The sequence below is a fragment of the Sminthopsis crassicaudata genome, chromosome X (genome assembly GCF_048593235.1).
Source record: "Sminthopsis crassicaudata isolate SCR6 chromosome X, ASM4859323v1, whole genome shotgun sequence".
Taxonomy (NCBI): Eukaryota; Metazoa; Chordata; class Mammalia; order Dasyuromorphia; family Dasyuridae; genus Sminthopsis; species Sminthopsis crassicaudata.
In genome coordinates this window covers 49,011,232-49,039,039 of record NC_133623.1, presented here as the reverse complement: position 1 = coordinate 49,039,039, position 27,808 = coordinate 49,011,232, and the positions used below count along the sequence as shown (strand labels likewise).

The 27,808-nt window shown below is 34.0% G+C and overlaps 2 long non-coding RNA genes and 1 pseudogene across 4 annotated transcripts in view; all 3 read right to left on the bottom strand.

The window, feature by feature from the left end:
- The window catches only part of LOC141548979 (uncharacterized), a 303,550-nt gene that overhangs the window by 39,552 nt on the left and 236,190 nt on the right, over positions 1 to 27,808 (bottom strand). The window lies entirely within an intron of this gene.
- On the bottom strand, positions 698 to 2,388 carry LOC141548600 (E3 ubiquitin-protein ligase Mdm2 pseudogene; annotated as a pseudogene).
- Positions 8,760 to 27,808, bottom strand: part of LOC141548976 (uncharacterized) — an 82,657-nt gene continuing 63,608 nt past the window's right edge. For 2 of the 3 annotated variants that reach the window (XR_012484209.1, XR_012484207.1), the window contains 2 exons: positions 21,999 to 22,046; positions 8,760 to 8,857 (listed from right to left, as the gene is read on the bottom strand). This is a non-coding gene — a long non-coding RNA (uncharacterized LOC141548976). Of the gene's footprint in view, positions 8,858 to 19,371; positions 19,476 to 21,998; positions 22,047 to 27,808 lie in introns of those variants that run through there. The other variant, XR_012484208.1, reaches the window with a different exon arrangement.

Genomic DNA, 27,808 nt, shown 5'->3' with positions numbered 1-27,808 from the left:
CTAAATGTTTGTTGAAAAACATAATGATGATTGGTAGTAGTGGTAATGATGATTATGATGACAAGGGATAGATCCCTAGGTAGAAGAGGATGATGTAAATGAAACTAATATGAAAATAAATTATATTACAATACAATATTTTATATTATCTATATATTTATATTATTATATAATATGTAAAGATAAAGATATTTTAATAATATAAACAATGCATATTAAACATGCTCTTAATGATGCACACAGTAAATGAGCTATAGTTTCCCCAAACCCAATATAAGTGTTTATGACTTACTCTCAAATTATCTGACTTAGAAAATAAATCTTAAGAATCCATTGATTGAGTGATTCATCCTAAGTCAAATTACTTTCAAGTGTCCAATGTGTTATCTGAACCTAGATCTGTCCAGACTGGTATTCTATCCACTATACCCTGCTGTCTCTAAAAGTAATACAAATGAATACTAATAAAAATAATGCAAAAATGGGAAAACCTAGTAACTACATTTTTTTCCTCAAGGAAAAGAATAAAAAAATTCTTTCCAAAAAGCAAACTGAACTAGAGATAACTAAAATACTCACTTTCTCAGAAAAAAAGGAAAAAAAATAAAATTTTAAATAAATTTCACAGCCATGTGTGAACGTTCTTAAGAATGTTTCATGTACAGGTTTCTACAGTTCCAGTTATAGTACAACACATTTAGAGAAAATAAGTTAACACAATCATTTGAATTGGCCGCCTGCACACTAGACAAGGCTCATTTCTCTTTTTTGATTCCTTAGCACATGTAAAACATGCCATAAGATGTCCTGTCCTTCCATGGACAATGCAACCATTTTGAGGTTGGTTCTGACAGATGACACAGGGCTCTACTGTGCTACAGGGAAGAAAAGATCTCATATTTTTTCTTTGCTTTGTGCTTCTTTTCTCTCAAATTCTCCAGTATGTTCCTGACTACTACACATGATACTTTTAGATGCTGATGGCTGGAAATAATCCTCATTCTCTTGGGAGTCTGATTTCTGTACTATTCTTCACTTTCCTCAATACATGAGTCCTTGATTTTATTGTTCTTATAATCTGGAACATCAAAGCCCCCTTTTTCCCCTTGTGTGGGATTTTCTAATGTGCCTTTATCCAAAATCTCACCTTTCTCCTCTGGAAGCCAATTTTCTCACAAAGTCCAACATCTGTGGCAATGGGGTGGAAGTGGAGGATTTATTTTGTCACAGGAAGGACACTTCCAATAATTCTGCAATGAAAGAAGAAGTAGAATCAGTCTCAATGGTTCTTGAACATCTATAAATAACAATGCTAGTTATAAAAATGTGTTCGGTCTGTTTATTAAGAAATGTTTGTTTTGCCATAGAAAGAAGATTTTGCACCCTCACTTTTTGTTGTTGTTCTTTTTCGTTTTGTTTTCTGACTCATTTTCTTTCTTTTTTGATCTCACTTTTCTTGTGCAGGAAGAGAATTGAGCAAATACGTTAGCACATATTGGATTGGACATATATTTTGAATTGTTTAACATGTACTGGATCGCTTGCCATCTGGGTGGGGAAAAGTAGGGGAAAGTCTGGCAAGGGAAGCTCTGCAGGAGTCAATGTTGAGAGATTATCCATGCATATGTTTTGAGGGTAAAAACCTTTTTTTAAAAAAAGATTTTGTAGATTATTTTGCAATATCTCAAGTCCTACCCTACCTTTATCTCTTAGCAACTAACTTCTGAAATTAAAATTGTGGTTAAATAGTTTTGCCTTTTAGAGATTCTACAGTAAGACATTTTAAATTCTGTTAGTTGTAGATCTTTTTTTCATAGGAATTCATCTCTATTTCTGGCAAGATCTCCTAATATCCATCAGCTACCATGTCTTTTTATTGTGAAGTATTTAGATGAATCTCTTAGCAGCCATTTCCTCCTTCTTCTCCCTTCCTTTTTTGGTAAAACAGAGATGGAAGCAATTTATAAGAAACTGGTCAAATTCTATTCATAGATAGTTCTTCACCTTACAAATGGTTTGTGTTAATTGTTACAAATTGATTTTTTGAAAAGAATCAATGTTCTCATAGAAATACTGCTACAAACGGAAACTAGGTTTGCAGGCCCAATTCAGAGACGTCTACTTTACCTAGAATAATTTTAGTATTGCTAGGTACCAAACAATGTAAAGATGGAAAAGGCTGAGAGGGTGGCTAGAATTATGTATAGAGATCATCTAATGGACAGCCTAGTTCCATTGCACTGTGGAGGGGAGCCTGAGGTAAAGCTTGTCTTTGACATCTTCTTCATGATCCCTGAGCGTTTTTCTCTCATCTCTTGGTAAATCTTCCTGGTGTCCTAATGTGATCCATCTTGGAGTTTCACTCATGTGCCCTCTACTGTTCTTCATGTTCCGAAATTAACTATGATATTTGCACTTGAAGCAAAACTTTTAATCCAACTGTCAAGATGTGTTAGGAAGAAAGCCTGAATTAAAGCAATGTAATGATTCTGAGCCCTGGAAACCTCCTGGAGTCATCCCTGCATTTCTTTCTTTTTTTTCAAAGGCTTGCAAATCGAATGAACCCTAGTTATTTCAGGGACAAAGTGAAGTAGAAACATTCAGAAAGTGAACATTTGGAAGAGAAAATATTTTAGAATAGGTTCAGGGGCTGCTAAACAGTTGCTTGTCTGTAAGTTTATCAACTGCTGAGCTCTACCTACACTAGCGGGATAAGCAACAGTCAGCAATGTCTTCTCTTCCTGTTGAACACTAGGCTTAACTTGAATGTTTCTTATACTTCAGAGATCTATGATTTCACTTATGTAGCATAATCTCGCTGTGTGGGCCAGGCCATGTGGTTTCTTAGAGACTGTTCACCAAAGTAAGGCATGAGAGGCAGGGTCAGATCTCAAGGACAGAGTATAAGAGGCACCTGGAGGCTTATTCTGCCTGAGCCTGGTAAAAGGGCATTCAAGGTATTGAGTAAACCTCATTAACGAGGAAAAGCCTCTTTGCTCTTGCTGATCATGCTCAAACTTGTGCACTCTCAGTCATATGACCTGAGGACTATAAAGGGGGTTGCAGTAGGTGAGAGGGAACTCCAGAAGGGAATTCAAGGGAACTCTGAGGAAGAAAGAACTCCAGAAGGAAGGCTAGAGGGAACGTTAGGGAACACTATGTAAAGAGTTAGAATAAAGACCTGTTGCTGCATACTTGAGTGACTTGGGTGTTCTGTAGAGGAACCTCTAAAGAGGTAGCTCTCTGATTGAGATAATCAGATCCAGGGATGTCTGAAGATCTGGGGAATGTAAGAAACCAGTTGACCCCTGCTGAGGTAAGCAGCTGGGAGTTAACAGTAAGGGAAGCCTTAGCCCTCTGTTTTGCTTTCTTAGAAATCACATGATCTGGAAGACATTTTTTTTGCTAGTTACCTCATCTCTCTTCAGCCCATTATCCCCACACCCACCATATAAAAAGCTTTGAATCAGGGGGTTTCTTTGGGAGGGTTGGGTAGCCCTCACTTATTTAAAGGAGCTCTCTGCTTCTGTAAGGCAGCCCTGCTCATTCTGGACTTGTCACTTGTCCAAGATTCTAATAAAACTTCCTACCTTCACTTTGAGGAGTCTGCCAGTAGTCAATTTTGGGTTAGGGTCTCTGTACCCCACACATTGTGAAATATAAACATAAATATAACTCTCCCTTACCTCAAGGTTTAAGGAGTTACTATCAGTCTCCTAAATTTATTGCTTCTGGTGACAAACTTCTCTAAATTGGCTTAGCTTGGTCCTGAGAGAACACACTCTGACAGTCCTTCACTTGGGCCTAGACTTCTCGCCTTGGTAAGAATCTGCTAGAGCCCAAGTCTCAGTGGAATAACTTTTGAGAAGTCAGGATCATTGTATAATGTTATAACAAGGCATTAGATTAAGACTTTAGTGAAGGCCTCTGCTTACAAGAAACAAGACTAGAAAAAAAAGTTTGGGAAAAAGGCTAAGTATACTTTGTAAATATTACCTCACTTGATCCTCACAATAACTCTGCAAGGTAGGTGCTATTATTAGCGCCCATTCTATAGTGGCTGAGTCAGGCAGAGAATATGTGACTTGCCCAGGGTCACACAACTAGTGATTGTCCGAGGCTGGAAGTGAACTCGGATCCCCCTAACTCCAGGCCCACCACTCTATTATTCACCTTACCACTTAGCCAGATGGACACACGAGGAACAGAAAAGGGGCTGAAAAAAAGCAAAGAGATACAGGACAGCAAGTAATCCAGTTTAGCTGCAGATCTGATGCCATGAGAGAAAAAAGTGTGACACATAGGTAGAAAAGCCAAGTGGTCAATACATCTATTCCTATTCAGCACTTTGTGTAGTGGCCAAGAAGAGACTGCTGCACCTAGGTGCCCTGAATTTCCTTTTTATTAGGGCAGTTAGAAGGAGTATATATAGACAGAGAGTAGATGTATGTGTTGAATTTGAAAGGATAATAACTAAAACAATAAAAATGAGGGGAGAAAAAGAAATATAGTAAGAAAAAGCAAAAGGGAGAGGTAGAATGGTGTAAAATATCTCATGAAAGAGGCAAAAAAAAGTTGTGGGGGGTTTTCTGTTTTGTTTTGTTTTATACTGGAGAAGCAGATGGGGGGGGTAATAAGAAAGAATGAGTGAACATTACTCTCATCAGAACTGTCTCCAAGAGGGAATAACATTCACACTTAATTGGGTATAGAAATCTATTTTACCCTACAGGAAAGTAGGAGGGAAAGCAGATAAAACAAAGGGAATGGAATGAGGATGATCAAGGAGAAACAAGACTAGGGGTGAGGAGGATGAAGGAAAAAAACACATCTGATGAGAAAAAGTGTGAAAGGAGAGAAAATAGAATAAAAAGGGGGAAACAGAATGGAAGGAAATACTGTAGTATTTAGCAATAGTAACTGAAAAAAATTTGAAGCAAGTTTTTTTTTTTTTTTCTGATAAAGAGCTCATTTCCCAAATATATAGATAACCAATCAAATGAATAAAAATAAGACACAGTCCCCAATTGGCAAATGATCAAAAGATATGAACATTTTTCAAATGAAGTAATCAAAGTTTTCTACAGCCATATGAAAAACTGTTCTCACTACTGATTGGAGAAATGCAAATTAAAACAATTCTACAGTACTACCTTTTACCTATTATAGTGATTAATAACTCAGAAAAGAAAAATAAACATTGGAGGGAACGTGAAAAAAATGAGAAATTAATCAATGGTTGGTGGAGTTGAGAACTGATTAAACCATTCTGTAGAACAATGTGGAACTATGTCCAAAGGTATATAAAACCATGCATATTCTTTGACCTAGAAACATCACTATTAGGTCTATATGCAAAAATAAATTTTTAAAGGAAAAGGAACTATATGTACAAAAATATTTATAGCAGCTTTTTCTGGTGGCAAAGAATTGGAAACTGAAGTGATGGTCCTCAAAAGCGGGAAATGGATGAACAAATTGTAGTATGTGATTGTGATGGGACACTATTGTGCTATAAGAAAGGACCATCAGGATGCTCTCAGAAAAACCTGAAAAGATTTCCATCAGCTGATACAAAGTGAAATGCACTATGTATAAAAGAACAGCAGTATTGTAAGATGATTTAACTATTCTCAGCAATACAATCATTCAAGACAACACTGAAAGGCTTATGATAAAAAATGTTATCCATCCACAAAGAAAGAATTGATGATTTCATGAGTAAGTATGCATCACCTATATTAAATTGCCCATCTTTCAATGAAATGGGATGAGGAGAAAGGCAGAAAATTTGGAATTCCAAAGTTTTAAAAATTAATATTAAAAATTGTTTTTACTTGTTACTATGGAAAAATAAAATACTAAACATTTTTTTAAAAGAATGCTGTCTATTGTACTGAATATCCTGGCGAGTTTGTCTAATCATATGTATATTTAAGAAAGATAATAGAGATGGACAATGAATTGGACCCGGAACTTAAAGGAGGGCACATAAGGCTAGGTTCTTATGAAAAAATTGCAAAGCAATTTACTGATTCTTAAGTTTCTTATAAGTTCAATTTAATAAAAAAATAATTTATCTATAAATTGTAGAAAGGGAGAATTAGTTATGGGATGGATTCCTATAAATATGTTTTTGTTTTTATAAAATAAAAAAATGAAAAATAGAAAGGAAGGGTACATTTGTAAAAATATTTCAATATCTTACCTTCATCTGGAATTGCTGTAGGTGCCTAAAAAGAAAAAAGAAAGCATTAAACATTCAGTTGTTCAAAGATTTCCAAAATTAAAATTTCTTTTTCTGGAAGCCAAATGGAGCTCTCCAAATTATAAAACATAAAAACACATTTGCAATATTGTCACGATAAAGCTTATACTAACTACAAGTGAGAGAGCAAAAACTACCACCAACAATACATTTATAGACACCTGTGAATAATGTTGCTTTTATTAAAAACTCTTCAATAATTACTATTCAACATTTGAAAATCTGAAAAAGAATTATCATCCGTAGAATAGCAAGGCAAGTTTAACCTTGGAGTACAAAATGAAGCCTGGGAGAGACTAATAAACTTTTGTCACGACAGCTCATAATCTATAAGCATTTTTCAACAACCCAAAAGGCAGTCCTAGACATGGATTTAAACCACATGGTCAATATAGAAACCAAAATGGTTATATACTTGGTAGCCAAACATGGAGAGGCTCTATGTTAAAAACAAGTTAAAACAAGGCCTGGAACTGTCTGTGGATCAGATCACAAAATTCAGACTTGTATTGAAGAAAGTAAGGAAAAACCATCCGACCACGAAAGTAGGACTTAAATCACATCCCTCAAGAATAGGAAGTGAAGGTGATGAATCAATTTAAGGGATCAGATCAGATAGAATAGCTAATGATTTATGAACCAAGGTTCATAATATTGTAGGAGGCAGCAACAAAACGCATTCCAAAGAAAAAGAGCAAGAAAACAAAATAGCTATTCAATAAAGAAGAAAAGTGAAAGGTAAAGGAGAAAGAAAAAGACATATACAGCTTCATGCAGGGCAGGAAAGAGAAGTGAAAACATTTTATTAACATATAAAGGTGCAATAATACAAATCTAAAATTAACCATCCTCCACAGAACTGACTTCACAGGTTAATGAAACAAAAAAGCTTAGACTTCATCCTTACCTCATCTTAAAAAAAAAATTAAGATATTAATCTAGACAGATAATGTAAGCCATCTATTGTAAGGTTACATACCTGTAAGGTGTTATGGATAAAGGAAAAAAAAAACTAATATACATGTTGACAAATCTACCAAGATAGTTTTCTTTGCTTTTTTTCTCAATTTTAAATATTCTGTTATCCAATATCACAAAGCAGTTTGGAAAATTTCACAAGGTCATTTTTGTAATATTTCTGAAAATTACACTTTCAAATAGCTTCACATTCTTAAGAGAAATGAGAAATAAAAACCCAACCCTACTAAAAGATAAGCATATTGACATATTATACACAGAATTGTAAACTGGCCTATCCATTCTGGATAATAATTTGGAATTGTGCTAAGAAAGTATCAAAATCGGTTATATCCTTGGACCCAGAGTTCTCACTATTACCATAAGGAGACCACAAATAGAAAAAAAAAAGATCCTTATCAAAATATTCATAACCATAGTTTTTGTTGTAGTGAGAAGTCAGGACACTTAATGGATGCCACTGATTAGGTAAACAAACTGTGATACATAAATATCATGGAATTTTTAGAATGTCATAAGAAGTGATCCATATAAAAAATTCAGGGAAATTTACTCATGTGAACTAATACAAAATGAGCATAGCAGAATTATGAAAGAAAAATATAAGGTAACTCTAACAACTTAAATAGAAAGAAATGCTTCTGCAGGGAAAAAGGAAAATTAAAAAGAAATAGAATTTATTATATTTACCATGTTTATATTCAAAGAAGAAATGAAAAAAATGCATCTCCTCCCCTATTTGCAGAAATGGGGAACAATAAGTGCAGAGCATTGCATATTTTGCCAATTAAGGCTGATATGTTAGTTTTGCTAAAGTATTCTTCCCCGCCCTCGTTCTTTTTTCCCCTCTTTCGATTCAAAACATATTCATCTATAAATAACATTTTGTACATTGTCTCATCCATGAGAAAATGAATCCCCAGAGGATTGGGGGACCAAGTTTTTGGTTTTCTTTGTATCCTTTGCACTTAGCACATAGTACCTGGTTAGTTAACATTATTTAACTGATTACTAAATGTTTGTTTAGAATAATAAGGATGATTGGCCATAGTGGTAATAATGATGATGATGATGACAAGGGAGAGATCCCTAGTGGAAGAGGATGATAAAAATGAAACTAATATGAAAATAAATTATATTAAAATATATTATTTGAATACTATCTATACATTTACATTATTATAAAATAAGTAAATATAAACTTATTTTAATAATATATGAAACTCATATAAAACATGTGGTTTAAAAAGTGCTTTCTGACAACATTCCTGTAAATCAAATAATATATTAGAAGAAACATTAACATAATATTTCCAGCAACGTTAAAAAAGATTATTAGAAAAATATCTAGTTTTGTAAATAAATATAAACTTATAAAAATTATCCATCCATTCTGTTATGGATCATGTGAAATCTGCATTAGCAATGAACTATCAAAAAAGGGCAATTATGTTTATACTTTTTCCCCTTTTAATTAAGGCATAGGATAAAACATGCAGTAAACTTACTTTAGTGTCTCAAGGGGCATCTGTAAATTGTAATTGCCTTCCTGTTCTTGAAGCTTAGAGAATTCTACCAAGCAGGGGGGTGTTGTCTCTTGTCATCTCTGACCTGAAAAATAGCAGCCAGTTAGTAGGAGTTTCCTCACTATTTTAAAGCAATATTTAAAGAAAATATATAAAATTTAGAGAAAAAAAATTAGGTTGTTCCAAAAATAATGTTAGTGTAAGAACTACCATAAATCCCGTTCTACAGTATGTTTTAGTACAGAAAGATAGTGGGTAACATCTACTTACTACTTGCGTTAGGAATCAAAATTCTTTTCAAATAAGCTTGTCAGACTTTTCGGCTTCAGTTTCCATTTAGTCAAAGGACTGTTTCATGCCCAACAACTTATTCTCTCATAGCCTGAAAGGAATTCCTTCAGTTTCCCATTTTTGCTACGACAAAAATAACTTATATAGGTATTTTTTGGTACATATAAGCCCTTTTCTTTTTCTCTTTGATCTCTACACAGACCTAATAGTGATATTTCTGGGTCAAATGATAAAAGCAGTTTTACACACAGGTGGGTACAACCCCAAGTTGTTCTTCCGAATGGCAAGAACAGTTCAAAATGATAATGAAAAATCCATTTTTACATATCGTCTCCACCTTCTAGATTAACAGAGAAGGAGATAAATTGCTGAAATAGTCCCATTTCAGAAAAAGAAATAGAACAAGCTATTAATCAACTCCCCAGGAAAAAATCTCCAGGACCAGATGGATTTACATGTGAATTCTACCAAACATTTAAAGAACAACTAACTCCAATGCTATATAAACTATTTGAAAAAATAGGAGATGAAGGAGTCCTACCAAACTCCTTTTATGACACAGGCATGGTACTGATACCTAAACCAGGTCGATCGAAGACTGAGAAAGAAAATTATAGAGCAGTTTCCTTAATGAACATTGATGCTAAAATCTTAAATAAGATATTAGCAAAAAGACTTCAGAAAATCATCCCCAGGATAATACACTAAGATCAAGTAGGATTTATTCCAGGAATGCAGGGCCGGTTTAATATTAGGAAAACTATTAGTATAATTGACCATATTAAAATTCAAATTAATAAAAACTATATGATCATCTCAATAGATGCAGAAAAAGCATTTGACAAAATCCAACATCCATTCCTACTAAAAACTCTTGAGAGTATAGGAATAAATGGACTATTCCTTAGAATAATCAGGAGCATATATTTAAGACCGTCAGTAAGCATAATATGCAATAGAAATAAACTGCACCCTTTCCCAGAGAGATCAGGAATGAAACAAGGTTGCACACTATCACCATTACTATTCAATATAGTACTAGAAACACTAGCCTCGGCAATAAGAGCCGAGAAAGAGATTCAAGGAATTAGAGTAGGAAATGAGGAAATCAAACTATCACTCTTTGCAGATGACATGATGGTATACTTAGAGAACCCCAAAGACTCTGCTAAAAAGCTACTAGAAATAATTCAGAATTTTAGCAAAGTGGCAGGATACAAAATAAATCCACATAAATCCTCAGCATTTTTATATATCACCAACAAAATGCAACAGCAATTGATACAAAGAGAAATTCCATTCCAAACAAATGTTGAGAGTATAAAGTATTTGGGAATCCATCTACCAAAGAATCGTCAGGAATTATATGAGAAAAATTACAAAACACTTGCCACAAAAATAAAGTCAGATTTAAATAATTGGAAAGACATTCAGTGCTCTTGGATAGGCCGAGCGAATATAATAAAGATGACAATACTCCCCAAACTAATCTATTTATTTAGTGCTATACCAATCAGACTCCCAAGAAACTATTTTAATGACCTAGAAAAAATAACAACAAAATTCATATGGAAGAATAAAAGGTCAAGAATTGCAAGGGAACTAATGAAAAAAAAAGGTCAGAGGAAGGTGGTCCAAGTATACCTGATCTAAAGCTGTATTATAGAGCAGCAGTCACCAAAACCATTTGGTATTGGCTAAGAAATAGACCGGTAGATCAGTGGAACAGATTAGATACAAAGGACCAAAAAGGGTACATCTATAGCAATCTAATCTTTGACAAACCCAAAGATACCAACATTAGGGACAAAAATTCATTAATTGGAAAAAACTGTTGGGAAAACTGGAAATTAGTATGGCAGAAATTAGATATGGATCCACACTTAACACCATATACCAAGATAAGATGAAAATAGGTCCAAGATTTAGGCATAAAGTATGAGATAATAAATAGATTAGAGGAACAGAGGATAGTCTACCTCTCAGACCTGTGGAGGAGGAAGGAATTTATGACCAGAGGAGAACTAGAGATCATTATTGATCACAAAATAGAAGATTTTCATTACATCAAACTAAAAAGTTTCTGTACAAAAAATACTAATGCAAACAAGATTAGAAGGTAAGTAACAAATTGGGAAAATATTTTTAAAAGTAAAGGTTCTGACAAAGGGCTCATTTCCAAAATATATAGAGAACTGACCCTAATTTATAAGAAATCAAGCCATTCTCCAATTGATAAATGGTCAAAGGATATGAACAGACAATTTTCAGAGGAAGAAATTGAAACTATTTCCACTCATATGAAAGAGTGTTCCAAATCACTACTGATCAGATAAATGCAAATTAAGACGACTCTGAGATACCACTACACACCTGCAGATTGGCTAAGATGACAGGAACAAATAATGATGAATGTTGGAGGGGATGTGGGAAAACTGGGACACTGATACATTGTTGGTGGAGTTGTGAAAGAATCCAACCATTCTGGAGAGCAATCTGGAATTATGCCCAAAAAGTTATCAAACTGTGCATACCCTTTGACCCAGCATTGCTACTACTGGGCTTATATCCCAAAGAAATACTAAAGAGCAGAAAGAGACCTGCATGTGCCAAAATGTTTGTGGCAGCTCTTTTTGTTGTAGCTAGAAACTGGAAGATGAATGGATATCCATCAGTTGGAGAATGGTTGGGTAAATTATGGTATATGAAGGTTATGGAATATTATTGCTCTGTAAGAAATGACCAGCAGGAGGAATACAGAGAGGCTTGGAGAGACTTAAACCAACTGATGCTGAGTGAAATGAGCAGAACCAGAAGATTTCTGTACACTTCAATGCTGTATGAAGAGGTATTCTGATGGAAGTGGAAATCTTCAACATAAAGAAGATCCAAATCACTTCCAGTTGATCAATGATGGACAGAAATAACTACACCGAGAGAAGGAACACTGGGAAGTGAATGTAAATTGTTAGCACTAATATCAGTCTGCCCAGGTTGCATGTACCTTCGGATTCTAATGTTTATTGTGCAACAAGAAAATGATATTCACACACATGTATTGTACCTAGACTATATTGTAACACATGTAAAATGTATGGTATTGCCTGTCGTCGGGGGGAGGGAATAGAGGGAGGGGGGGTAAATTGGAAAAATGAATACAAGGGATAATATTATAAAAAAATATATATAATAAAAAATTTAAAAAAAATAAATGTACCTGCTCTAAAGCTATATTATATAGCAGCAGTCACCAAAACCATTTGGTACTGGCTAAGAAATAGACCGGTAGATCAGTGGAAAAGATTAGATACAAAGGACAAAAATGGTACATCTATAGCAATCTAATCTTTGACAAACCCAAAGATACCAACATTAGGGACAAAATTCATTATTCGAAAGAAACTCTTGGGAAAACTGGAAATTAGTATGGCAGAAATTAGATATGGATCCACACTTAACACCATATATCAAGATAAGATCAAAATGGGTCCATGATTTAGGCATAAAGAGGGAGATAATAAATAGATTAGAGGAACAGAGGATAGTCTACCTATCAGACCTGTGGAGGAGGAAGGAATTTATGACCAGAGGAGAATTAGAGATCATTATTGATCACAAAATAGAAGATTTTGATTACATCAAACTAAAAAGTTTCTGTACAAACAATAATAATGCAAACAAGATTAGAAGGGAAGCAACAAATTGGGAAAATATTTTTAAAAGGAAAGGTTCTGACAAAGGTCTCATTTCCAAAATATATAGAGAACTGACCCTGATTTATAGGAAACCAAACCATTCTCCAATTGATAAATGGTCAAGGGATATGAACAGAAAATTCTCAGATGCTGAAATTGAAACTATTTCCACTCATATGAAAGAGTGTTCCAAATCACTACTGATCAGAGAAATGCAAATTAAGACAACTCTGAGATACCACTACACACATGTCAGATTGGTAAGATGACAGGAACAAATAATGATGAATGTTGGAGGGGATGTGGAAAAACTGGGACACTGATACATTGTTGGTGGAGTTGTGAAAGAATTCAGCCATTCTGGAGAGCAATTTGGAACTATGCCCAAAAAGTTGTCAAACTGTGCATACCCTTTGACCCAGTATTGCTGTTATTGGGATTATATCCCAAAGAAATACGAAAGAGTGGAAAGGGACCTGCATGTGCCAAAATGTTTGTGGCAGCTCTTTTTGTTGTAGCTAGAAACTGGAAGATGAATGGATGTCTATCAATTGGAGAATGGTTGGGTAAATTGTGGTATATGAAGGTTATGGAATATTATTGCTCTGTAAGAAATGACCAGCAGGAGGAATACAGAGAGGCTTGGAGAGACTTAAATCAACTGTTGCTGAGTGAAATGAACAGAACCAGAAGATCACTGTACACTTCAACAACAATACTGTATGAGGATGTATTCTGATGGAAGTGGAAATCTTCAACATAAAGAAGATCCAACTCACTTACAGTTGATCAATGATGGACAGAAATAACTATACCCAGAGAAGGAACACTGGGAAGTGAATGTAAATGGTTAGCACTACTGTCTATCTACCCAGGTTACTTATACCTTCGGAAGCTAATACTTAATGTGCAACAAGAAAATGGTATTTACACACATATGTTGTATCTAGGTTATATTCTAACACATGTAAAATGTATGGGATTGCCTGTCATCGGGGGGAGGGAGTGGAGGGAGGGAGGGGATAATCTGGAAAAATGAATTAAAAAAAAAGATTTTCTATTCTTTATAACTCTTTATATATCTTAAAAACCAAACTAAGAAGGGTAATGAATATTACACAAAATCTTATTCCTTTAGTTAATGAATACCCATTTATTTATTATAATTCATAAGGTAATGTGTTTTTTAATGAGTGTATATGTATAACTAAAAAACACAAAAAAATGAGTGTCCAAGGATTAGAAAAATAATAGAAATATTATTTGATAAATATGTCATATGTTTAAAATCTTAGTATATTAGAGTAAATTAATACCTCAAAGAGATGAGAATATGTTGAGTCCAAGTATCCCTGCCATATGTAGTTTGTTTGGATGTGGACGAGATTTTGGCTACCTTTAGTCAATGGCACTTCTGTTGGCTGTGTATCCTAGAATTTAAGGGCAAAGGAAATATGACTGCCCCAGATTTAATTATATTTATCCTTCTTCAATGATAATTAATAGATGAAGAGTTCTACTATTGGAAAAAAAACACAATAATGTGGTTTGTTTTAACTAAATGTTTCAAAGGTTCTCTATCAAAACTAAGTAAATGTTTAATGTCATAAATGTAGTAGTTCCCTCCAAAGATGGTGAAGCCAATCATTTATCCCTGCTCATTCTGTGAAACTCATGCAAAACGTTCACCAATTGGATCTACCTAACATGAGAGAAGGCTTCCACATTTTTTGATACGATGAAGGTATCAGTAGAATCCTCTCCATTTTGTCCCTTGCTGTTATGAAATATAAATAGCTTTTATTCCCCTTCTGCCATAAAATACTTTGATGACATTCTTTACTCCTGTTCTCCAGAGTGGATTGTTGGTTATGTGGTTCCTATTGTTGAGAATAAGTCTTCCTATCTCCCCAAGTTCGATATGCACTAGTCATTCAAAAGGCAGGTTCCATTCCTCATGGAAGGATTATATTTGCAATTCATAAAATTTTCGCTTTATTTATTTTTTTTTTTTTGCTGAGGCAATTGGGGTTAAGTGACTTGCCCAGGGTCACCCAGTTAGAAAGTGTTAAGTGTCTGAGGTCACATTTGAACTCAAATAGTTCAGACTTCATGGCTGGAGCTCTATCCACTACGGCACCTAAGTGCACTGAATTTTCTTTTTATTAGGGCAGTTAGAAGAAGTATATATATATATATATATATATATATATATATATATATATATATATATATATATAGAGAGAGAGAGAGAGAGAGAGAGAGAGAGAGAGAGAGAGAGAGAGAGGGAGAGAGGGAGAGAGAGAGAGAGTAGATGTATGTGTTGAATTTGAAAGGATAATAACTAAAACAATAAAAATAAGGGGAGAAAAAGAAGTATACTAAGAAAAAGCAAAAGGGAGAGGTAGAATAGGGTAAAATATCTCATATGAAAGAGCCAAGAAAAAGTTGTGGGGGGTCTTTTGTTTTGTTATGTTTTATGCTGGAGAAGCAGATGGGGGGTAATAAGAAAGAATGAGTGAACATTACTCTCATCAGAACTGTCTCCAAGAGGGAAAAACATTCACATTTAATTGGGTATAGAAATCTATTTTACCCTACAGGAAAGTAAGAGGGAATGCAGATAAGACAAAAGGAATGGAATGAGGATGATCAAGGAGAAACAAACAAGACTAGGGGTGAGGAGGATGAAAGAAAAAAACACGTCTGATGAGAGAAAGTGTCAAAGGAGAGAAAATAGAATAAAAAGGGGGAACAATGGAAGAAAATACTGTAGTATTTAGCAATAGTAACTGAAAAAAATTGAAGCAAGTTTTTTTCTGATAAAGAGCTCATTTCTCAAATATATAGATAACCAATCAAATCAATAAAAATAATATACAATCCCCAATTGGCAAATGATCAAAAGATATGAACATTTTTCAAATGAAGTAATCAAAGTTTTCTACAGCCATATGAAAAACTGTTCTCACTACTGATTGGAGAAATGCAAATTAAAACAATTCTGCAGTACTAACTTTTACCTATTATAGTGATTAATAACTCAAAAAAGAAAAATAAACATTGGAGGGAATGTGAAAAAAATGAGAAATTAATCAATGGTTGATGGAGTTGAGAACTGATTAAAGCATTCTGTGGAGCAATCTGGAACTATGTCCAAAGGTATATAAAACCATGCATATTCTTTGACCTAGAAACATCACTATTAGGTCTATATCCAAAAATAATTTTTAAAGGAAAAGGACCTATATGTACAAAAATACTTATAGCAGCTTTTTCTGGTGGCAAAGAATTGGAAACTGAAGTGATGGTCCTCAAAAGCAGGAAATGGATGAACAAATTATAGTATGTGATTGTGAAGGAACACTATTGTGCCATAAGAAAGGACCATCAGGATGCTCTCAGAAAAACCTGAAAAGATTTCCATCAACTGATACAAAGTGAAATGCACTATGTATAAAAGAACAGCAGTATTGTAAGATGATTTAACTATTCTCAGCAATACAAACATTCAAGACAACTCTGAAAGGCTTATGATAAAAAATGTTATCCATCCACAAAGGAAGAATTGATGATTTCATGAGTAAATATGCATCACCTATATTAAATTGCCCATCTTTCAATGAAATGGGATGAGGAGAAAGGCAGAAAATTTGGAATTCCAAAGTTTTAAAAATTATTATTAAAAATTGTTTTTACTTGTTACTATGGAAAAATAAAATACTAAACATTTTTTTAAAAGAATGCTGTCTATTGTACTGAATATCCTGGAGAGTTTGTCTAATCATATGTATATTTAAGAAAGATAATAGAGATGGACAATGAATTGGAACCAGAACTTAAAGGAGGGCACATAAGGCTAGGTTCCTATGAAAAAATTGCAAAGCAATTTACTGATTCTTAAGTTTCTTATAAGTTCAATTTAATAAAAAAATTAATTTATCTATAAATTGTAGAAAGGGAGAATTAGTTATGGGATGGATTCCTATAAATATGTTTTTGTTTTTATAAAATAAGAAAGTGAAAAATAGAAAGGAAGGGGACATTTGTAAAAATATTTCAATATCTTACCTTCATCAGGAATTGCTGTAGGTGCCTAAAAAGAAAAAAGAAAGCATTAAACATTCAGTTGTTCAAAGATTTCCAAAATTGAAATTTCTTTTTCTGGAAGCCAAATGGAGCTCTCCAAATTATAAAACATAAAAACACATTTGCAACATTGTCACGATAAAGCTTATACTAACTACAAGTGAGAGAGCAAAAACTACCACCAACAATACATTTATAGACACCTGTGAACAATGTTGCGTTTATTAAAAACTCTTCAATAATTACTATTCAACATTTGAAAATCTGAAAAAGAATTATCATCAGTAGAATAACAAGGCAAGTTTAACCTTGGAGTACAAAATGAAGCCTGGGAGAGACTAATGAACTTTTGTCACAACAGCTCATAATCAATAAGCATTTTTCAACAACCCAAAAGGCAGTCCTAGACATGGATTTAAACCACATGGTCAATATAGAAACCAAAATGGTTATATACTTGGTAGCCAAACATGGAGAGGCTCTATGTTAAAAACAAGTTAAAACAAGGCCTGGAACTGTCTGTGGATCAGATCACAAAATTCAGACTTGTATTGAAGAAAGTAAGGAAAAACCATCCGACCACGAAAGTAGGACTTAAATCACATCCCTCAGGAATAGGAAGTGAAGGTGATGAATCAATTTAAGGGATCATATCAGATAGAATAGCTAATGATTTATGAACCAAGGTTCATAATATTGTAGGAGGCAGCAACAAACGCATTCGAAAGAAAAAGAGCAAGAAAACAAAATAGCTATTCAATAAAGAAGAAAAGTGAAAGGTAAAGGAGAAAGAAAAAGACATATACAGCTGCATGCATGGCAGGAAAGAGAAGTGAAAACATTTTATTAACATGTAAAGGTGCAATAATACAAATCTAAAATTAACCATCCTCCACAGAACTGACTTCACAGGTTAATGAAACAAAAAACCTTAGACTTCATCCTTACCTCATCTTAAAAAAAATAAGATATTAATCTAGACAGATAATGTAAGCCATCTATTGTAAGGTCACATACCTGTAAGGTGTTATGGATAAAGGAAAAAAAAAAACTAATATACATGTTGACAAATCTACCAAGATAGTTTTCTTTGCTTTTTTTCTCAATTTTAAATATTCTGTTATCCAATATCACAAAGCAGTTTGGAAAATTTCACAAGGTCATTTTTGTAATATTTCTGAAAATTACACTTTCAAATTGCTTCACATTCTTAAGAGAAATGAGAAATAAAAACCCAAACCTACTAAAAGATAAGCATATTGACATATTATACACAGAACTGTAAACTGGCCTATCCATTCTGGATAATAATTTGGAATTGTGCTAAGAAAGTATCAAAATCGATTATATCCTTGGACCCAGAGTTCTATTACCATAAGGAGACCACAAATAGAAAAAAAAAGATCCTTATCAAAATATTCATAACCATAGTTTTTGTTGTAGTGAGAAGTCAGGACACTTAATGGATGCCACTGATTAGGTAAACAAACTGTGATACATAAATATCATGGAATTGTTAGAATGTCATAAGAAGTGATCCATATAAAAAATTCAGGGAAATTTACTCATGTGAACTAATACAAAATGAGCACAGCAGAATTATGAAAGAAAAATATAAGGTAACTCTAACAACTTAAATAGAAAGAAATGCTTCTTCAGGGAAAAAGGAAAATTAAAAAGAAATAGAATTTTTTATATTTACCAAGTTCATATTCAAAGAAGAAATGAAAAAAATGCATCTCCTCCCCTATTTGCAGAAATGGGGAACAATAAGTGTAGAGCATTGCATATTTTGCCAATTAAGGCTGATATGTTAGTTCTGCTAAAGTATTCTTCCCCGCCCTAGTTCTTTTTTCCCCTCTTTCGATTCAAAACATATTCATCTATAAATAACATTTTGTACATTGTCTCATCCATGAGAAAATGAATCCCCAGTGGATTGGGGAACCAAGTTTTTGGTTTTCTTTGTATCCTTTGCACTTAGCACATAGTACCTGGTTAATTAACATTATTTAACTGATTACTAAATGTTTGTTTAGAATAATAATGATGATTGGTCATAGTGGTAATGATGATGATGATGATGATGACAAGGGATAGATCCCTAGTGGAAGAGGATGATAAAAATGAAACTACTATGAAAATAAATTATATTAAAATATATTATTTGTATACTATCTATATATTTGTATTATTATGAAATAAGTAAATAGAAACACATATTTTAATAATATATGAAACTCATATAAAACATGTGGTTTAAAAAGTGCTTTCTGACAACATTCCTGTAAATCAAATAATATATTAGAAGAAACATTAACATAATATTTCCAGCAACATTAAAAAAGATTATTAGAAAAATATCTAGTTTTGTAAATAAGTATATACTTATAAAAATTATCCATCCATTCTGTTATGGATCATGTGAAATCTGCATTAGCAATGAACTATCAAAAAAGGGCAATTATGTTTATACTTTTTCCCCTTTTAATTAAGGCATAGGATAAAACATGCAGTAAACTTACTTTAGTGTCTCAAGGGGCATCTGTAAATTGTAATTGCCTTCCTGTTCTTGAAGCTTAGAGAATTCTACCAAGCAGGGGGGTGTTGTCTCTTGTCATCACTGACCTGAAAAATAGCAGCCAGTTAGTAGGAGTTTCCTCACTATTTTAAAGCAATATTTAAAGAAAATATATAAAATTTAGAGAAAAAAATTTAGGTTGTTCCAAAAATAATGTTAGTGTAAGAACTACCACCAATCCCGTTCTACAGTATGTTTTAGTACAGAAAGATAGTGGGTAACGTGTACTTACTACTTGCGTTAGGAATCAAAATTCTTTTAAAATAAGCTTGTCAGACTTTTGGGCTTCAGTTTCCATTTAGTCAAAGGACTGTTTCATACCCAACAACTTATTCTGTCATAGCCTGAAAGGCATTCCTTCAGTTTCCCATTCTTTGCTACGACAAAAATAACTGATATAAGTATTTTGGTACATATAAGCCCTTTTCTTTTTCTCTTTGATCTCTATACAGACCTAATAGTGATATTTCTGGGTCAAATGATAAATACACTTTTACACACAGGTGGGCACAGCCCCAAGTTGTTCTTCCAAATGGCAAGAAGAGTTCAAAATGATAATGAAAAACCCATTTTCACATATCCTCTCCAGCGTTTGTCATTTTCCTTTTCTGTCTTCTCTGTCAATCTGATGTGAAGCAAAATGACTCCACTTTGTATCTGCTGTAGGCATCATCTCACTATCTGACAACTCAGTGAAATGTATGCTAAACATGGCACTTTCTAGGACTCTTTGGTTTCCTTGATGTGGCAATTAATTTACATTGATTAAACTTTTTGATAAAATTACTATGTATGCTACTTTTTTTATTATTTTCTTCCTTTCCACATGTGAATAGCAATTATCTCTTTAAAGAATTCAGAATCAAGTTGCTTTAATTTATGATAAACCCTTTTATCATTCTTCCTTCTTACCAAGAAGATCTTCATCTGAGCAAGTTGATGCTCTGACTATACTTGCATAACTGGAACAATTCCAACTTCAATAAAAATTCTTTCCTGATTTAATAAGACAGAACCAAGTTTAGGGTTTTCAGTGTTCCTTGGTGGGGGTTGTGCCCAGCATGTGCCAATTATTTTAATAAGGAGAGTGCTCCTTCTATAAAGGCATGAGGCTTCCATGGAATTTGTGGCCTCTGCTATTCTTTATTCCTACATCATGCTTAAATGATGCCTATGAGGCAAGCGTGGGGGACTGGAAGGATGGGAGTACTATTGACAGTAATGTAATAATCTATATTACAGAAGACCTGTAGGAAGATAAGTACACTGATGCATGCTTGTTAGAGCCACAAATCGGTTCAATTCATTTGTAAAATAATTTGGAGTCATGCCAAAAAAAAAAAAAAAGATACATACTCCTTAATTCAAAACTACCACTTCTAGGTATATGTCTGAAAGAGGTCAAGGTAGCAATAAGATATTCATAAATACCAAAATAGTAACATTTTCCTCTTTTTCTCATAGTCAATAAGGATTGATTAAGCATCTATTATGTGACTAGCATAAATACCATACTAAATACTAGACATACAAGGGATATAATGTCCCCTCAAGGAGCTCACAATCTATTGGCAAGAAGAGAAATAACAAACAAACAAACATACATTTAAACTTTGTTCAGGAGAAATAGGAAATAATTAATGGAGCAAGCTTCTAAGAATAAGAGATGGGGGGGAAGCCTTCCAATGGAAGCTGTGATTTTAGTTGGAACTTGAAAAAGGCAGGGGAAGGAGAGCATCCTAGGCAGCAGGACAGCCAGAAAGATTATCTGGTGTCAATATGTCTTATTTGTGGAACAGCAAAGAGGTCAATAACACTGGATCAGAGTCAGTTGGGATGGAAGGTGTGATGTGTAAGAAGATAAGGGGGGATAGGTCATCAAGGGCTCAGAATGCCAGAGGATTTGTATTTGGCCCCAGAGGTAACAGGAAGGCAGTCTGAGAGGAAGAGGGATGAGTTCAGACCTGCATTAAGGACAATCACTTTGAAATCTGGAGGATAAAATAGAATAATAAGAGACCTGAAGCAGGTAGATCTACCAGGAGACACTTAAATAGCAAAGGTGTGAGGTGATAGGGTCGTGCATCAGATGGTGGCAGTGCCAAGTTTGAGAGAGGCTGAACATGTGAAATCGATAGGCCTTGGCAAAGATGCGTTAGAGGAGGGAAAGGGAGAGATGAGAAGGTGAGGATGATGCCTTTGTGGCAAGCCTGGGGGACTAGGAGAATGGGAGTACCAGTGAAGATAATCGGGAAGGGGAATGTTTAGGGAGAAAGATAAAATTTCACTTGGAGATATTTTGAATGAAAACGGCTGAGTTATAATATTTGCTTAGCATATGATCCATGATAAGTAGCTTGCTTTCTCTGTGACTCAATTTACTCATCTGAGAAATAAAGTAATAATTTATTCTCCCATCTAGTTTCCCAGGATGTATAAATGTGTTTGATACTTTTTAACTATTCTGGAATCTTGTAATAGAATTAACAAATTAATGATAATATTACAATCATTACTCTGATAAATAAGTTGACTAAATTATATGTAGGATATGAATTCTTTATATTTACCTGGTTCATATTCAAAGAAGAGATGAAGAAATGTGTCTCCTCCCTTTTCTGCAGAAATGGGGAACAATAAATGTAAAATAGTTTATATTTTATCAATTAAGGCTGGTATGTTAGTTTTGCTAATCTATTCTTCCCTGCCCTCTTTCTTTTTATCTCTTTTGTCAATACAAAAAATATTCATATACAAATAACATTTCCTACATTGTCTCCTCCATAAGAAAATGAATCCCTGGAGGGTTGGGACCAAGTTTTTGGTTTTCTTTGTATCCTTTGGACTTAGCACATAGTACCTGGTTAATTAACATTAATCAATTGATTAATAAATGCTTGTTGAGAATAATAATGATGATAAATGGTAGTGGTAAAGATGATGATGATGACAAGGGATAGATCCCTAGGTAGAAGAAAGTACAACAGTTTCTGTACTTGAGGCAAAGCAGGACACTTTTATGAAAGACTGTGGTTCCCAAAGAAAGGAGTCAGGCAACTGGGTTGAACTAAAACACCATGCCCAGAAGGCAAAAGGAGGGCCTCAGAACTCAGGAGTCTGGGAAATGCATGCTGGGCTTTTCTGTGCAGAGGTAGGGAAGGCAGGGACTCTCCTGGAGCTTCTGGCCTTCCTCTTGGTTGTCAAGGAGCCTTAGAATTAAAGCCCCCCATAGTAAGTTATCAATGGAATAATAATAGAATCTTTTCCTGTTGATTTGGAGAAGATCTAAATCTACAAATTCTTTTGAGACAATCTGTGATACCAGCCCAAGATTTCAATATACTTTGGGGATTCAAATTTCTTCTCCCCAACATTTGGTGTCCTGTGTAAAGATAGTCCTAAAACTCCAATATATATGGGGTTCAGTGTTTCTACACTCCCATACCCCATTTTCATGACAAAAATTAATTTATACATTTCATCCTCTATCAATTAACGTACAAGGTCTTGATGAAATAATAGAAATAAACCAGAATAACAGAATAAAAGTAGGTCTATAATAAGGAAAATAATGACAGAAAAGTATGAATGGAATAGTACCTTCAAAGTTCAAATTATTATAAAGCTTTAAAGGTCAAAATGATTTCATGATGGTGAAAAAGTAATAAATAATAGACAGAATTTATATTGCATTTTAAGGTTTGTAAAGCTATTTTTATCAATATTTATGCATCAAAAAGCAATCAATATCATCTTCCTTTTACAGATGAGGAAATTTAAGGAAGGTAGAGCTTAAGTAACTTATCTAGAGGCACAAAATCAACAAGTATGTGAGACAAGATTTTTAACTTGTTTTCCTAACTGTAAGTCTACAGTATGCTCATTTCTTTTTGTTGTTTTTTTTTCTCCCATGGTTTTTCCTTTTTGTTCTGATTTTTCTCTCCCAACATGATTCTTTAAGCGATTTGTGTTAAAAATAAATTTTTAAGTTTTACCTAAAAATAAAATAACAGTAAGCTGTTTAGCTGATGAAATTCACTGTTAATTCAATTTCTATTAATTATCTTTTTTGTTCTGAAGTATCTTTACATTATTTCTGAATTTATTCTTGGATTATCTTGCTAGAAATTAGTATATAGCTATATCTCTTTAAGTTGGAAATCACAAAATATGGGTACATCACTGAAAGTTTAAAATAGTTAGAGTCTCAAATTAAAACAAATTGGAATTATTTAACTATACATGTACATGTGCATTATTCATGTACACTGTAACATTTAAAATAAAATGTTTTAATTTTAGTATCTTTCTATTGTCCTCCATCTCAACAGATTTTGGCTTTTACTAAAGTTAATACATTCTTCAAATATCAGATGTTTGCATACTATATATAATGAGAGGTAGAATGTGTGCATTTCCAAGTTGCATAAATTAATATAAGGACAAAAAAGCTTCCTTTCAAACTTTGTGAAAGCAGATGATATTTACCTGACCATAGATGAAGTCCATGGAATCTGTAGGAGAACAAATCATCTCCCACACATTTTCCACCTCATTCTTCACCACCCCCAGGATAGGGCGAATAACCTGTTGAAGCCCAACCTACTCCGAGATGCATTGCTTCAGCTGTCACAAAAGGTTCTGTGTGGTCTACCGTGAGTTCATAGTACCATTTCCTCTACTGAGCTGACCCTTCACTGATGCCAAAGAAAATATTGGGCTGCATGCTTTCAAGAGAAAAAAAAATACCAGTTGAAAAAAAAGATAGAATTTCGCATGACAGAATGCTGGGATAACGGAATATAGGTTTAGACCTATTTAATATAAGGAAAATATTTTAGGAAGAATTAGTCTGATACACTGATTAGATTTGAAGGTGGGGGAGAAGAGGATTGAACAAGTAAAGGGAGAGAAATAAGGAAGTTCTAGATCATTTTTTGGCTTGAGTTAAATTTCTTTTCTTTTGTTTAGGATATTGATACTGGTAATATTAAATGAAGATTCAGATGACTCAGTTGCAGACCAATTCAGTGTTGAGCTTGAAGTTGAATCTAATGATTCAGAAGATTGTAGTCACATTGGAGAAGAATAAGAACTCTCAGATGAAGATGATGAGGTAGATTTTTTTAATCTACCTGCTTAAGGAATTGGTTAAATGTTTTCTATGTTGAGTGCTTTTATACCACAATTTGACCTTTTAATTCGAACTTAAATGTAATGTCATTTAAAATCCCTTAAATTTCTTCTGTTTATCTCTCTTACCCTCATGAGTAGAAGAAAACCTCACGTTGATTGTATTTGAAAGCATACAGTCTGTTTCCCTTGGAACTGAGAAGTAGATAACACAAGCATTGTCATGCCCATTTTATAGGTAAAGTTTAAAAAGGTGAAATTGCTTGCCGTCTCCTCACAGATTCAAGTAGCAGAGCTGGTCAGGACTCCCTGCTCTGCTCCCATGCCACTTTTCTGTTTGGTTGAGGGTCAGTTCTTCATAGTCAGAACACAACTTGTATTAAATCTAAAAAACTTGTCTGGATAAAAATGAAGTAATGAATTGGTATCAATGGACCTTATTTTAGATATGCCAGATACAGCAGGCAGATGAAAGTGACACCGACTCATCTGATGGAGAACCTAAAATACCCTTTAGCCCTAAGTATAAACTTTTCATTTTCTGTGATAGTCCCCCCAAAATTGGAGATGAGGTATGAATTTAGAGTTAGAATTAGAAAAAAATGTTTCTACTCTTTTTTAAGAGGTAAGAAATTTGTATAATGTGCTTAAATTTTAACATTACAATACATATTAATGACTTAAAGCTGTCTTTTCTTGCTATATATGTGTTGGTTTATTGGAGCACAGTTACAATTTTTTCTTAAATGTTCATTTTTATATTATGTACTTATAAGATTGCATCTTCATTCATTAACTGATGTGGAGAAAGATTGTGTTCGTTAAGCTATATGATTCTAACTTCTTGGTTGATATTGCCAGTTAGTTTTCACTTATAAGAATACATTAGTAGGAAAGTAGATTTTGTCATGCTAAATATGAGAAGAGATGATGTACACTGTAGAGAGTTCTGTGCTTCCTTGGGTAACTAGATCACTCTGGGGAGGACAAGGCTGTGTAGGAGGATGACTCAAGATTCACTCAGAATCCTTGTGCCAGGAAGCTTCTAAAGCAGGTAGACCTCCATGGTGAACTTAGGGAAGGGCGTGGGCAAGCAAGTTGAGGAGACTTCAATGAATTTGTGATGTGTATTCCTGTTAAAAAGCATGTCCAAGTCATTGAGATCACAGATCTATTTGGAAATGATAAAAACCCAATCATAATGTATGACTTGGGAAGATTTATTTTAATTTCATTGTAATGTTGGAAAACAAAAAAAATTGAAAGTTCAGCTGACTTCTTAATATTGATATATTGAGGTCAAGTTGATTGAAAAGTTTCAGATAACGTCCTGTATATAAATATTTTGAAGTCCCTAATCTATTTTGAAGTACATGATCTAGGAAGGACATAATCAGTATTTTTATCTCATCCTGCTCACAGAAACTTGTATATTACATACTTTTATAATTTTAAAACAACTTAGTGAAAATAATTTTATAACTTTTTGATTTCATTTTAATATTGCAAGAAAGCCTTGTAGACTCTAGGCAAGCTTAGTTGTGTGTAGATGATGTGTTTTAAAGTAAGTAATCAGTTTGGGTTTTTGGTGGTCCTTTTATGTCAAACTGAAAATGGGTCACTGAGCTGTACATCAGGATTTCTGTGGGCTACACATTGACTTAGTTAATGGTATCTGCTTCACTGCATTTCTTTATTTTGTAACGTTTCCCAGTTACTTTTTAATCTGGTCTAGGGAGTACTTGGGAGTGTGGTGTGTCCCCGAGATATGGATTTGACATCTCTCGTCTAATCTCTGAACTCTGTTGGTCAGAGAATTTTGCTTTTAGATTATCCATTTGTTCGCATCATCCTTTCCTAATTCCCTGCCTCTCTTCAGACTGAACCATATTGGTTTGTCAGGGAATCGAGGTTCAGGTTTTTCTTATTCTTTTAATTTCCGTTGTTGTTTTATGTATGGTTCTATGTATCTTTACATCATTTCATGTAGTTCTTCCCAAGTTATTCACAAAGTTAACTATTTCTTATAGGGCAATACTATCATGCTACATTTATATACTACAATTTGATGACTAAGCAGTCTCTTCTTGGCCACTACACAAAGTGCTGAATAGGAATAGATGTATTGAGCACTTGGCTTTTCTACCAGTGTGTCACACTTTTTTTCTCTCATGGTGTCAGTGCTCCAGCTAAACTGGGTTACTTGCTGTCTTGTATCTCTTTGCTTTTGTTCGGGCCCTTTTCTGCTCCTAGTGTGTCCATCTGGCTAACTGGTAAGGTGAATAATAGAGTGGTGGGCCTGGAGTTAGGGGGATCCGAGTTCACTTCCAGTCTCGGACAATCGCTAGTTGTGTGACCCTGGGCAAGTCACATATTCTCTGCCTGACTCAGCCACTATAGAATGGGCGCTAATAATAGCACCTACCTTGCAGGGTTATTGTGAGGATCAAGTGAGGTAATATTTACAAAGTATACTTAGCCTTTTACCCAAACTTTTTTTTCTAGTCTTGTTTCTTGTAAGCAGAGGCCTTCACTAAAGTCTTAATCTAATACCTTGTTATAACATTATACAATGATCCTGACTTCTCAAAAGTTATTCCACTGAGACTTGGGCTCTAGCAGATTCTTACCAAGCCGAGAAGTCTAGGCCCAAGTGAAGGACTGTCAGTGTGTGTTCTCTCAGGACCAAGCTAAGCCAATTTAGAGAAGTTTGTCACCAGAAGCGATAAATTTGGGAGACTACTAGTAACTCATTAAACCTTGAGGTAAGGGAGAGTTATATTTATGTTTATATTGTACGACGTGTGGGGTACTGAGACCCTAACCCAAAATTCAATTGCCTCTGAAGAATTAAAAATAGGTATCCTACAGAAGACAATGGACAGGTGCAAAATGATTATGAAAGTACATGAAGGCTGCTAGGTGCAATCAGTGACTCACTTCAAGATTAGGTGTAAAAGATAACATAAGGAATTTTATGATACGGAGAAAAAAGTGCTAGTTACATAGAAAGAACAAGTGATAAACAAATGAATAGTGACTGTTGTTTTTTTTTTAACCATGTAAAGTCAAAATAAAGAAAGTCTCCAGCACATCTAGGTAGACATCCATGGTAAATGTATGGAAATATATAGACAAGAGTTTTATAGAGTAAATAAACATGAAGTGGTTGTAATCTGCATCACTGGCAGAACTCTAGAATTAAGATCACAAATCCATTTCAGTCTTGGAATAAGGTAAATACTTT